The following is a 12,408-nucleotide window of genomic DNA, read 5'->3' on the forward strand; positions in this document are numbered from 1 at the left end:
TCACCTGGAGGTGCTCCAGGCTTCTTCTGTTCTTTCAATAACATGGCACCCAGATCTGCTCAAAGTATTCCTACTGTTGTCTGAACAGGGGAGAATACTGTGAAGTGCTCATCTATCTTCTTCTAGACATCTTTAATAAAGCTTAGAATAACATTAGTTTCCTTCCTTTTTTCTCTCCTTTTTTTCTTCTTTCCTTTCTTCTTCCTTTCCTTCTTTTCCTTTTTTCTTTCCCTTCTTTCCTTCTTTCCCTTCTTTCCTTTCCTTCTTCCATTCCTTTCTTTCTTTCCCTTTGTTCCTTTCCTTTCCCTTCCTTCCTTCCTTCCTTCCTTCCTTCCTTCCTTCCTTCCTTCCTTCCTTCCTTCCTTCCTTCCTTCCTTCCTTCCTTCCTTCCTTCCTCTCCCTCATCTGTCTCTCTGTCTCTGACTCTGTCTCTTTCTCTCGCTGTTGACTGATGTCAAGCTTGCAGTACACTCAAACAAAATCTAAAAGGACCTTTCAGACCCTCTATACCAACATCCTTCCCAGCAAGGGAGAGCAGCCAAGTGCCCAAGGTCACACAAGTAGCATAGAGCAGAACAGAGACTTGAACTCCAGTGCTCTCATTAGCATTCTTTTTGCTTCATGCCTCAGATCTTTTTTTAAAAACTTCTTTGAGATGTTTTGTTTTTCATGACAAACATTTCTGGATTACCCCACCATGTGAGAGCTATCTTGTAACAAAGGAAAATAATTAAGCAAAACTAGCAATATAGTGGCCTCATCTGAAAGGCATTCAACATTCCAAACCTGTACCTCACCCCAATCCAACCTACCCTGAAAAGAAAAGAATTACAAATTCCTTATAACAACTATGCATAGTCAAGGTGGGTGCCTGGGCTTCTGCTCTCTCTCTCTCTCTCTCTCTCTCTCTCTCTCTCTCTCTCTCTCTCTCTCTCTCCCTCTCTCTCTCTCTCTCTCCCCGTCTAGGAATGGGTATATGTACATGTGTAGGTATAGGTATAGGTACATATATAGGTACAGGTACATGTACATGTCTCTCACTGCACCCTATATCCATCACCTCTCTGTCAGGAAGTAGATAGCACATTTCATCTTTTGTCCTCTGGAATTAGATCTTTTTCATAAGAACTGCTGCCTAGCCTTCTTTCTCTCTTAACCTACCATCTTGTACTTGTGAAGCTGATTTCTGGAACTCAAGTGGGATTCTCAGTGTTTATCCCTATTAAATGCTATCTTTGTGTATTTGGTCAAGATCTTTTTTGGATCCTTATTGTGCTCCCCAACATGTTAAGTATCCCTCCCAGCTTCATGTCACCTACTAATTTAAAAAGCATACCAGCCATGCTTCTATCCAAGTCAACAATAAAATCATGAAACCTTATAGAACCAAGACCTGGGACACTCTACTGGAGACCTCTTTCAAAAATCAACATTAAACAATTAATGACCATCACCTGGGTCTGGCCATTGAACCCATTCTGAATCTACTTAAATATACTGATGCCTTCTATCCCTCTTTCTTTTCCACAAGACTAGAATGAGATTTTGTGAAATTCAGGACCGAGCAAACAAAACCTGTCTGTACACTATTCCCTGATCTTCCAGTCTAGTAGCCATATCAAAAACCAAAAACTGAAATGAGGCTAAGATAGTCTTATATAACGTATTGCTGAAATTATGTTGCCTCTGTATGATCACCTTTTCTTCTAGATGTTCACTAATCCCTTTGTCCAACTAACGTTCAATAATTCCTCTGATAATCCATCCTAAAATTTTACTGGGAATCGAAGTTAGTCATTGGCTTATAGTTTTCAGACTCAATTCTTTTTTCTTGTTTGAAATTTGAGAATTTTCTCTTCTTAAACTCTGCAGTATCTCTCATTCTCTAAAATTTCTTCAAAGATTACTGACAATGTCTCAACAATTACATCTGTGCTTCCATTATTCTAGAATGTTCTAGGTTAATGTACAGCAGGTGGCTCAAACTCAACAACTAGGTTACCTGTCACTATCTCCCTACTTCTTTGTGTTATTATCTCCAAATTAGGCATTTTTGTTCTGCCCTTTCTAGTCCAAAGATCATTTTCCTTGGCAGAGAAAACATGAACAAAATAAAATTTGAGAAGCTTTATCTTCTTTCTGTCATCTGTCATTATCATCTTGTCCTCTATGAACATCTACTTGAGTTCTTCCTTGAGTCTTCTATTTTCCCCGATATAGCAATAGTTTTCCATTATCCTTGGATTCTTTAGAAGCCTCAGTTCATTTTCATTGTTAGTACTCCTGGCAGCATGCCACATATTGAGATTCTTCTTTGGTTACCTGCTTTTGTTTCCCAGGGGCACGAGAGCCAATTTGAGTTGTTTTGAGCTTATAGTTAAATTTTCAGTGTGAGCATTTATAGCCCAGAAATCGGAAAAGGCTATAAATCAAAGCTGGATTTATTATTTTGTTGATTCCGATTTAAGAAGCAATGGAGAAAATGTTAGCAAAGCTAAAACTGAAAAATGTGTTGTGCAGCGTGTCCTCCCCTCCACCCCATACAGCCAGCTATTAAACACTTATCAGTTTAATTCTGTGTATACTCCTATATGGTGGATGACTTTATTCTTATGCATTCACATGAGTCTCTTAAGATTTCTCCCTCTTTTTCTTCTCATTAGAATTGATTTTCTAGTCTTTAGAATTTAATTTTTGAGAATTCTTTTGGAACAGACTTCTTAAAGAATTTTGGGCTGTATGATAATTTTTTTTTCTTTCTCTGAACCCTTGGGCATATATTCTCCCTAAATCTAGGCTGTATGTTAGGCTATAGTTGGATTTTCTCTTCTCTATTACAATTTCTAAGATGCAGTGTTCACTTCCCCCAAGATTCCCATCATTTCCAATCCCCGAAATCAAGTCCCTCCATACGGGTGAGAACAGATTTAGAATGAAAGTTCCTTTCATTGGTTCTCCCACCTTTTGAAGAATCAAATTTTTATTGAGACCAATTTAAAAAATTAATATAAGATCTCTTTTGTCAGCAAGCAGGCTCCCAGAGATGTCAGGATAAATGAAGTCCCCAGTCACTATTATATTATGGCTTCAGACCAGGCATACAGGTTGTCACATTCCTCATATATTTCCTCTTCTTTTTCTTCAGATGGTATGAATTATACTCCAACAAGAAAGTACTTCTGTTTTTACCTCTGTTAATCTTCCAGTGAATGCTGTCATGCTACCGAACTCACCCTTCCTCCATTTACCTTATGTAATTCTTTGTCTAATGAAAGAATACCCTTATTAATTTTTGAACATAGTATACCCTTCTAGATTCATATTCCAGTCATCTCACCAAATCTTAGTGTCACGTATGAGATCTAATTTACCACATGCTTAAAGATCTATAGTTCGTCTTGTATGCTTCCCATATTTTATGCATTTATATGTTAGTATCAGATTGCATGGATCATTATTGTCTAGAGAAATCTTAGGTGACAGGGTTTCTTGCTAGCTTTCTTTAAAGTGTGAGAAAACAAAGACTGCCATTCCCCAAAAACAAACAAACAAAAAAACCAAGATCCCCTAACCCTCTCCTTGGGAAATTCTTGGCAAGGTTTTCCTGTCCTATTCTGTTTTTAGAATGATAGAATATGATCTCATCTATCTAGTACCTAGTTATTCTAGTCAGGTCCTTTTATTTACAGCTGAGAAAACTAAGTATTGAGGCCTAGGGAGGTATTTGTCCTAAGTCACACAGCTGATTGATCACATAGTGAAGACTTTAGAACCCAAATCCCCTGAGAAAAAGTGTTCTTTCCATAACATCATGATGCCACACCTGCAGTGTTATCCTTGCCAATGAGCAGATGCTGAGAGCAGAGCAGGAGATGGGGTCCAAAAACTAACCAATAGGTCATATTTAAGTGTGGCCTGTGTAACCTGTTTGCTGTTATCTGAAATTACATGCAGTGATCTTATTTGGGGAATGACTCCTCTTCCCCCCATATCAGAGCAACAACACACCTTTCTGTTTGTATACCTAATTTCTAAAGTGTTTTGCTGTTCTGGTAATCAGTTTCCAAATGGTAAATTTTAGAACACTGTAAAATGCAGTTTTTAAAACACACTTAGTAGTGTTTATTGGGACAATTGTAGCTCTAAGTCTCCTATGGTGAAGAAATATGACAAGGAAATTTGCAAAGGGTAAAGAGTGGCAAACAGTACAGACAAACGAATAAATTGTTTTGCATGACAAAAATCAGCAACTTTATCAGTGCTAAAATGTAATGCATATTACTTTGCTCCATATTTTAGAATTTGGTATGATTTTTTTCTTTAAAAAGCTCAAATAGCAACTCTGGAAGAGGCAATTCAGAAGATCAAATCAATAGCATACAAAAAGTCTGTGAATTCAAGGATGCAATTTTCACCTTATAAAATAATATGATAAAAGGACACTATTCACATAATGAGATAATATGATAAAAACACAGCAGCAGTCTTTTATAATGATCCTGGGGGGGGGGGGGGAAGCAGTAAAGAAAACACGACTTTCATCTGCCTTACAAGTCAACAGAATATTTTAGGATTCCACTAAATATTGGTATAATGTTTCAAGAGAAATTATTTGACCCAAGTCTGGATAGTTTTATCATTGTATCCTACTGAATTAAGCACTTCAAGAAATATAAGTTGCATATAAAGCTAACAAAGTTCCAAACTTTGGGGTCAAAATCTATTCCTCTGCTTAATTTCATTTGGTCTTTGGAGAACAAATACTAAAAGGTAAAATCCATTGTGTCTACGATACACATACAGTAGTTGCAAATATAAAGTACACAATCATACAGACTATACAGTAATTGCAAATATGTCAGATCAATAGTATACAAATTACACAGTAGTTGAAAATATAGAACTTCACGATGCTGTGATTTCTGTGTTGGCGATGTTGCTGTAGCTGGCTTTTGTCTTACCACTGGTCTTCAGTGGAGGAGAGAGTGGGGCTGACTACTTTGTGCAACTCTGTCTCACTTAAATCCAATTCCCAGAAGTCAAAACATCGGCCCACATATTGGTTCTCTTTGAGAACGAAGAACAAACAACATTAACAGAACCTCATGATTTTGTGATTTCTGTATTCTTTTACCAATAGTGATTATAAGCCCCTTAAAAGTTAGTAGATCTTCTTAGAAAGGTAGTAAAAAAATAATCATCATACCCTAATCAAGTTGGTATTAGCAGTCTTGATTTCATTAATCTAGTCTCAGGTGATAGATACCTTGGACCACCTTAATAAAGGAATTTTTTCTAGGAATAAGGAGGCAATACTGCTGTAATATACTGTTCTCTGATCAGATCATATCTGGAGTGTCATGTTCAATTCTGTTCATCACATTTTAAGAAGAATATTGTAGTGGTAGTGTTCAGATGAAAGCAACCAGAATGATAAAGGTCCTCAAAGCCGTGTCACATGAGAAGGAACTGGGGGTGTTTAGCTTTAGGAAGAAAACATGGCTCCGTTTTTTAAGGTTATTATTAATAAACCATAATTATGTCCAGAGGATTACAAATGAAACTCACTATTACCTCCTGCCAGAGGGTGATGAACTTAAAAACCAGAATGAAGTGTGCATTTTTTTTTTTTTGGATATGGCCAATATATGTGTTTGTTTTGCTGTACTATGTATATTTGTCACAAGGATTTTCATTTTCTTTTTAAAAATTGTTCAGTGAAGGGGCCGATGGGATGGAGCCATAATATATTCTTGTAAAAATTAATCATTTTTAAAAGGCTACCATGTGAAAGAGGCATTAGACTGGCTCCATTTGACCTCAGAGAGCAGAATTAGGAACAAGAGGTAGAAGCAGCAGAAGTAGATTTAGATTAGAACTAAATAGAGAACAGCTAGGTGGCACACTAGATAGAGTGCCAGGCCTGGAGTCAGGAAGATCTAAGTTCAAATCTAGCTCCAGATGCTTATTAACTGTGGGACTGTAGGCAAGTCATTTAACCCTGTTTACCTCAATTTCCTCATCTGCAAAGTGAGCTGGAGAAGGAAATGGCAAACCACTTCAGTATCTTTGTCAAGGAAACTCCATGACTGAAAAACAACTTAACAAAAAAGAGTGAGTCAGGAGGGAGTAGATTCCCCCTCACAGGAAGTCTTCAAACAAAGGCTGGATAGGACATTATCAAATATATCACCAAAGGTATTCTTATTCATGTTGGTTTGACCAAATGGACTCTTATAGAATATAGTTATTGCTTCCACATCATGAATTTCCCCATGATGATTTCCATATATTGTGGGTCATCATAAGAAACTAAATGAGAATTTGGGGGGGGGGGGGTCTTGCAGAAACTGCAGATGACATATGACGGCCAGCAAATGATACAGAAAATGTTTAGAAACTCAGAAATGCAAGATTGTTATGAAAAGGCATTCTGGTAGGCTCTGGAATCATAGATGAAAAGGCTAAGTCCTTTTATGAGTTTTTAAGAGAAAATAAAGGTGAAGGACCTACCCCTACGTTTTTATGTGGATTTTCCAGATCATGCAGACACCATCCCCCTAACTCCCTTCATGTGAAAGAAATAATTGTATTTCTCAAGGACCAGTCCATGAATGAGAGGTGATCACTAAAATCAAATCCTGATGGATTGATACTATGTCATGTGTTGACAGAGTTATCAGACTAATAGATAAGGAGAACATCTTGTTTTCATTAAGACATTTAAAAGCCACTGATGTGACATTATCCCTCTGGATGAGATGGACAAATGCATCTGGGATCCTAGTACATTTGGGTACCATTTTTGAGTACATTTGGGTATCCACTTCCCTTTTAGACAACTTTCAGTACTGGGATATCTTTCTCTACCTCATGTCTAACTCTGCCTCTGTTCCTTTCATCTCCTGTTCTTACCTCTGCTCTCTGGGACCAAGTAGAACAACTTTAATCCTTGTTCACACTGTAGCCTTTTAAAAAATAACTGATGGACTGACTAGAACAAAAAAGTGATGGTTAACCAACTGATGTCAGTGTGCAGTGAGTCTCCTGTAGAATACTTGAAGGCTCGGTATTTTCATAAATAACTTGTAAAACAAGCAAACAAATCAAATGAATAAAAGAATGAATGAATAAATATGAATAACTGAAAAATGAGTGAATAACTCAAAAAAATAAATAAATAATTGGAATAAAGGCATGGATGGAATTTTAAAAATCAAATCTATAGATTTCAAAAAAACAAATAAATCCAGGAACACTACCTAATATGTTTGATAACAGAATATAGATCCAAAAAATACTGACATACTTGAGCTACAAGCTTGAGTTTTCCATATTAAATTTAACCAAGATAAATAAAAAGGACTACAAGTGAGTTTAATAAGTCAAGGAAAAGAGGGGAAGGCAGAACTAAAAAACAATTTTATATGAAAAAAGACTACAAGTTCAATACGAATCAACCAAATAATAGCTACCTAAAAAGCTATTTTGATCTTAGACCCATCTTTGTCCTAGAGAATTTATGAGGAAACTTCTTTTCCTCCTTGCAGTGGGGAGACAGGGACTAAAGATGTTGAATGCAGTCTATATCATGGTCACTGTGCCAATGGATTTTCCTTCATTCTTTTTGTTTGTTACAAGAAATAGTCCAAGGAAAGGATGTCCAGGGGAAATAACTATGGCATAAATACAAAGGGCAACAAAGAAATATTTTTAAAAAATTAACTGGAGCATTTTTTATTTAACATACAAAATTTTCTATTTTTTTTTAACCAGTGTCCCTCTATTGAGGTTGGATACTTCCCTCCCCCAGCCCCTGCCCTAGGATGGTGACTCTACAATAAAAATAAAATCTGCCTCTTCCTTTCTGTATGCTCTTGATGTTCAGCACCTTTCATATAAGTCACATTATGACTTGCAATTTGAGATGACATTAGACCCTTACAGTGGAGGAACTTCAGGAAATAGGGAAGTTAAATGATCACCCAATATCTTATCTCAAAGGAAAATGGCCATAGGATTGATATTGAAATCCTATATATATCAAATCCCATATATCAGAATAAAACTCAGGCCTCTGGACTACTTTCCAATCTATGTAATGGAGTTCACAGATAATGGGCAGCTAGATGGTGTGGTGGACAGCTCTAGATCTGAAATCAGGAAGATCCCAGGGCTGCTGTGAGGATCAAATGAGATAAAATTTTAAACCTCTTAGCACAGTGCTTGGTATATAGTAAGCACTATATGAATGTTAGTTGTTATAATTATCAGATAAGAATATATTATATTAATCAAAGTCCATGCTTCTATGTGTAAAGTTAATGAAGATCAATTAGAATTATCTCCATCTCATATATGATGTAAAACATCCACCTTAAGTACAAAATGGTGAAGATCTGGAAGTAGGGAACAGAAGTATGTGGATAATGGGTGTTGTAAATTTGTCTTTCTCTGAATCACTGGGTTTTGGTTTTTGTCTTTTCTTACCAGCTCACTGGTCTAATTCTTGGTGTATCTCCTATAATTCTATTCCTAGACACAATCAATTTCATGCCATATCTAGGAAACTGATCTACTGTACTCTAATAATAATAAAGTCCCAGAATGTTAGGGCTAGAATGAATTTGAGTCCGTCAAATCTCATCCCTTCACTTTACAAAGGGTGAAGCCAAATTTCAGCGAATTGAAGAAAACTGGACTTAAGTCATCTAGGCAGATAATTAATGGCAAAAAGATTAGGGCTAGAATCTGAGTCTCCTGACTTTCACAGTATAGGGACACTTCAGTGAGAACTATGGAGGAAAATCAAATCAAGAAGAAAATTAGTTAATGTACAATGAGAAATTTCTTATTCCTACTCATGTGAAAAGAGAAAATGACCTTCCCTTGGTAGGTCTGACATGCCTGACAGCTCACTGGGCAGGATTTCGCAGAATAGTAGAGATGGAGAAGACCTGTAGCCCACACAATCCAATCTCCATCTGTATGGGAATGTCCTTTACAACATCTATAAGTGGTCTTGAAAATGTCCAATTTTGGGGAACCTGTGTCCCCTGAAGGAGCTCATTCCCTTTTTGGGCATCTCTAAAGTGTTAGAAAGTTTATCTCATATAATAAAATGAATAAAATCTGCCTCTCTGTAACTTCCATCTGTTGTACTTAGTTCTATCCTCAGAGACCAAAGAAAACAAATCCAATTCCTCTTCCATTTGACAGCTTTTTAAATACATGAAAATAACTGTCTTGTTCCCTCTAGACCAAGGGTTCTTAACCTTTATTGTGTCATGGACCCATTTTGAAGTCTCTGTACTCCTTTTCAGAATAATGTTTTCTAAATACATAAAATACACAGATACAAAGGAAATCAATTTTGCTGAAATACAGATATCCAAATATATATACATATATGTATACGTACATATGCATATGTATATGTTTACACACACACATATATATGTCACACACACACAGAGAGCAACAGAGACGGAGAGAGCCTTCATGGACCTAGGGTTAAGGACTTCTGCTCTAAGTCTTCTTTTCTCCAGGCTAAATAAACACCCCCAATTCCTTTAAACAATCCTCTCGTAGTAATTTGAAAAGCACCTATTTTTTTCCTCAATACCTCTTTCAACATATCAGTCCCCATTTCTGTGGACTTATTTCAAAGAAGACATGTTTCCTTCACTCCTTCTGAAGCAAAGGTTATGCTAAAGTAATGCTAATTCAAAAGAGTAATCCAGTCAGGCTGGTCTTCTTACTCCCCTTACAAACAATGTTAATTTTGGCCTCCATTCCTTTGCTGATTCCTTTGCTCTAATTCCTTTCCTGATTCCTTTCCCCTAGGTAGAGATAAACCCTGTCTAGGATTATAGCACATTCCAAGTTAGACCTCTGCTAAGAAGCTTTCCCCAACTACCCCTTTCCAGGAGGACTGTCATTTCTCCCTCCTATAGCACTTACAAGAAGTACCACCCAGTTTAGCTTTTATTTGTATGCCATACTCCTCCCTATTAAAACTGGAATTACAGTCCATCAGTAAGCCAAAAGAGACAAGGTCTCTTTTATTTGAATATTCAGTAGAACTACAGCATTAGAAAATATTGCAATTGGCATCACAGAAACACTCTCTGGAACTGGACGATTGGGTCCAGTCCAGGAACATTCTCTCGCATGACATGCATGCCCAGGTGTGTGGTTTTTTTTTTTTTTACATACAGCTCAATTTTTGTTACTTTGTGCAATTCTCAGTATGCCCAAAGCACACTGATGTATTATTTGTGTAAAGAGTTTCCACTCAGAAATGGTTTATGTTTGTGTTATGGAATTGTCTTCCCTTTTTTCTTTATGGTAAGATTAAAAAAATTGTTTTTACCATCCTACTTTCCATATTTATCATGTTCCTGATTGCTCTCCAGCGTCAGGACTTAGAATTGATGGAAATAATCAATTCCCCAAGTTCCTAAAACAAACAAACAAAAACATATACACACAAGAACATACAAGCACACAAATGCATGCTTTGTATAAATGATTTTATCTTCCAGAGTATATGATACACAAGAACAGCTGCTTATTCATGTGTAGAATTTTCACTATTAAAAGTGACATCACCGCTTTTTTTCTAGGGATACGCTACAGAAAAATGACATAGAGGCAGACACGTCCATTAACCTCTATACACATGCCTGTTTCATTTCAAGAGATTGTCTCTGATCTGGTGAACGAGGGACATTAGAATTCTCTGGTATGGACAGAACATTGGCATTCATATTTATCCCCAATGCAAAACTAATCTACTTGCCATTTTGTAAACATATTCTATCTTTCTCTCCTTTATGACTTCCCTCACACATATTCTTTAAAGACTGTTCCCTAATATCTCTGATAATTGAATTCCTCCAATGATCTAGTTTTTAGTTATCTGTTTACAGGTCATACCCCTAGTATAATATTAGCCCTAGTACAATATTAGAGTGCTACTTGTTTTTCAGCCTTTCATCTTTGTCTCCCTTTGCACATAGTAAGTACCTTTCATATGGAACATCCTTAATGACTGCTAAACTGAATTGGACTGATATCCTACCCATCCTTCAAGGACCCACCTGATCATTATCCAAATGGCACTTTGTCAAAGTACGCATTGCTGATGCCCTTTGCCATGAACACTCTTTCCTGTGAACAGAATTGTCTAATGTGTGTATCTCACAACCACTGATGTAATCTACTTTGCCTTATATCTCTATATGCCTTCTCACCCTCCCACTCTATTGCACCATACTCCTTGAAGGGTAGGTTTCAAAACATATTCATCTTTCTTCCCCCCCATTCCCCAAACAGCCTCTAGAACAGTGTCTTGTGCAGAGAAGTCAATAAATACTTGTTTAATAGCAACATCATAGGAAATTTGGATTGGTATGATTAAACAGTCTTCCTACCCTGATAGCAGAGAAGACTGGGAGCCTTCTTCCATTGCTATGTCTTAAAAGATAAATATCCCCTTCACTACCTAGTTAGATGTACCACTGTAAACACTATTTGGAATCCTCACATTTATTAGAAAAAAGAGAGAAAACAGAATAAAAATGCAAAGCACTATATTATAAATTTAATAACTGGAATGATAAATGCCTCAGTACTTTGGAACTGGGGGGATTAGATAGAATAAAGCCTGTGTACTAACCTCATGATGTAGCCCTAAATGCTGAAGCAGGAGAAAGGAAAACAAATAGTCTCACTATCTCATGGAACATGGAATGTGACAGATTATAAAGGACTTCCAGGAACGCCATGAATCAATGATATTGGTTTGGAAGCCAGAAAGTGAAGTCATGACAATTTTCTCCTGTAATCAAATGCTCATTTCAGTTACAAAAAGCTTCCATATGGAATTCTTTCTCAATAAAATTTTCTATACTTGCCCTGAACAATCAATATGCTCAAGTCTGATCTATGATAGGTTGCATTAATTTTGAGATTACTTGAAAACTGAGGTCCCTAGTAATAGGTTTGCTTATAGTAACACTTTGTAGAAAAGCGTGTCACATTAAATTGCTTGCCACTCCACTGTTTCATTAAGAAATGAATCCACAGCTAGAGGCATTGCTTTGGAGTCACCTCACCACTCTGTTGAAACTGATGATCATATTGTTAATATCTCAAGTGATCAAGTTACATCCTCCCCACCAAGACATCAGATAAATTTATTGTATTAATAATACAGGGTTAAATATAGAAATTACATTTCCTTCATGCCTGAAGGTGATTTCATTTTACAGGCTTCTTTTTTCATGTAAAATATATTTCCTCAAATATACTCTTAGAGATTGGACTTGAAGAGACATGTCTACACTGCTACAGGGTGTGAAATAATTGCTGGGTAACTCTATTCCCAAAGGAAAAACAAAG

At 36.6% G+C, this 12,408-nt stretch overlaps 1 protein-coding gene across 2 annotated transcripts in view; it reads right to left on the reverse strand.

Moving 5' to 3' along the window:
* SLCO3A1 (solute carrier organic anion transporter family member 3A1) overlaps nucleotides 1–12,408 on the reverse strand; it is a 366,118-nt gene that overhangs the window by 314,605 nt on the left and 39,105 nt on the right. The window lies entirely within an intron of this gene.

The sequence above is a fragment of the Notamacropus eugenii genome, chromosome 1, assembly GCF_028372415.1.
Source record: "Notamacropus eugenii isolate mMacEug1 chromosome 1, mMacEug1.pri_v2, whole genome shotgun sequence".
Taxonomy (NCBI): Eukaryota; Metazoa; Chordata; class Mammalia; order Diprotodontia; family Macropodidae; genus Notamacropus; species Notamacropus eugenii.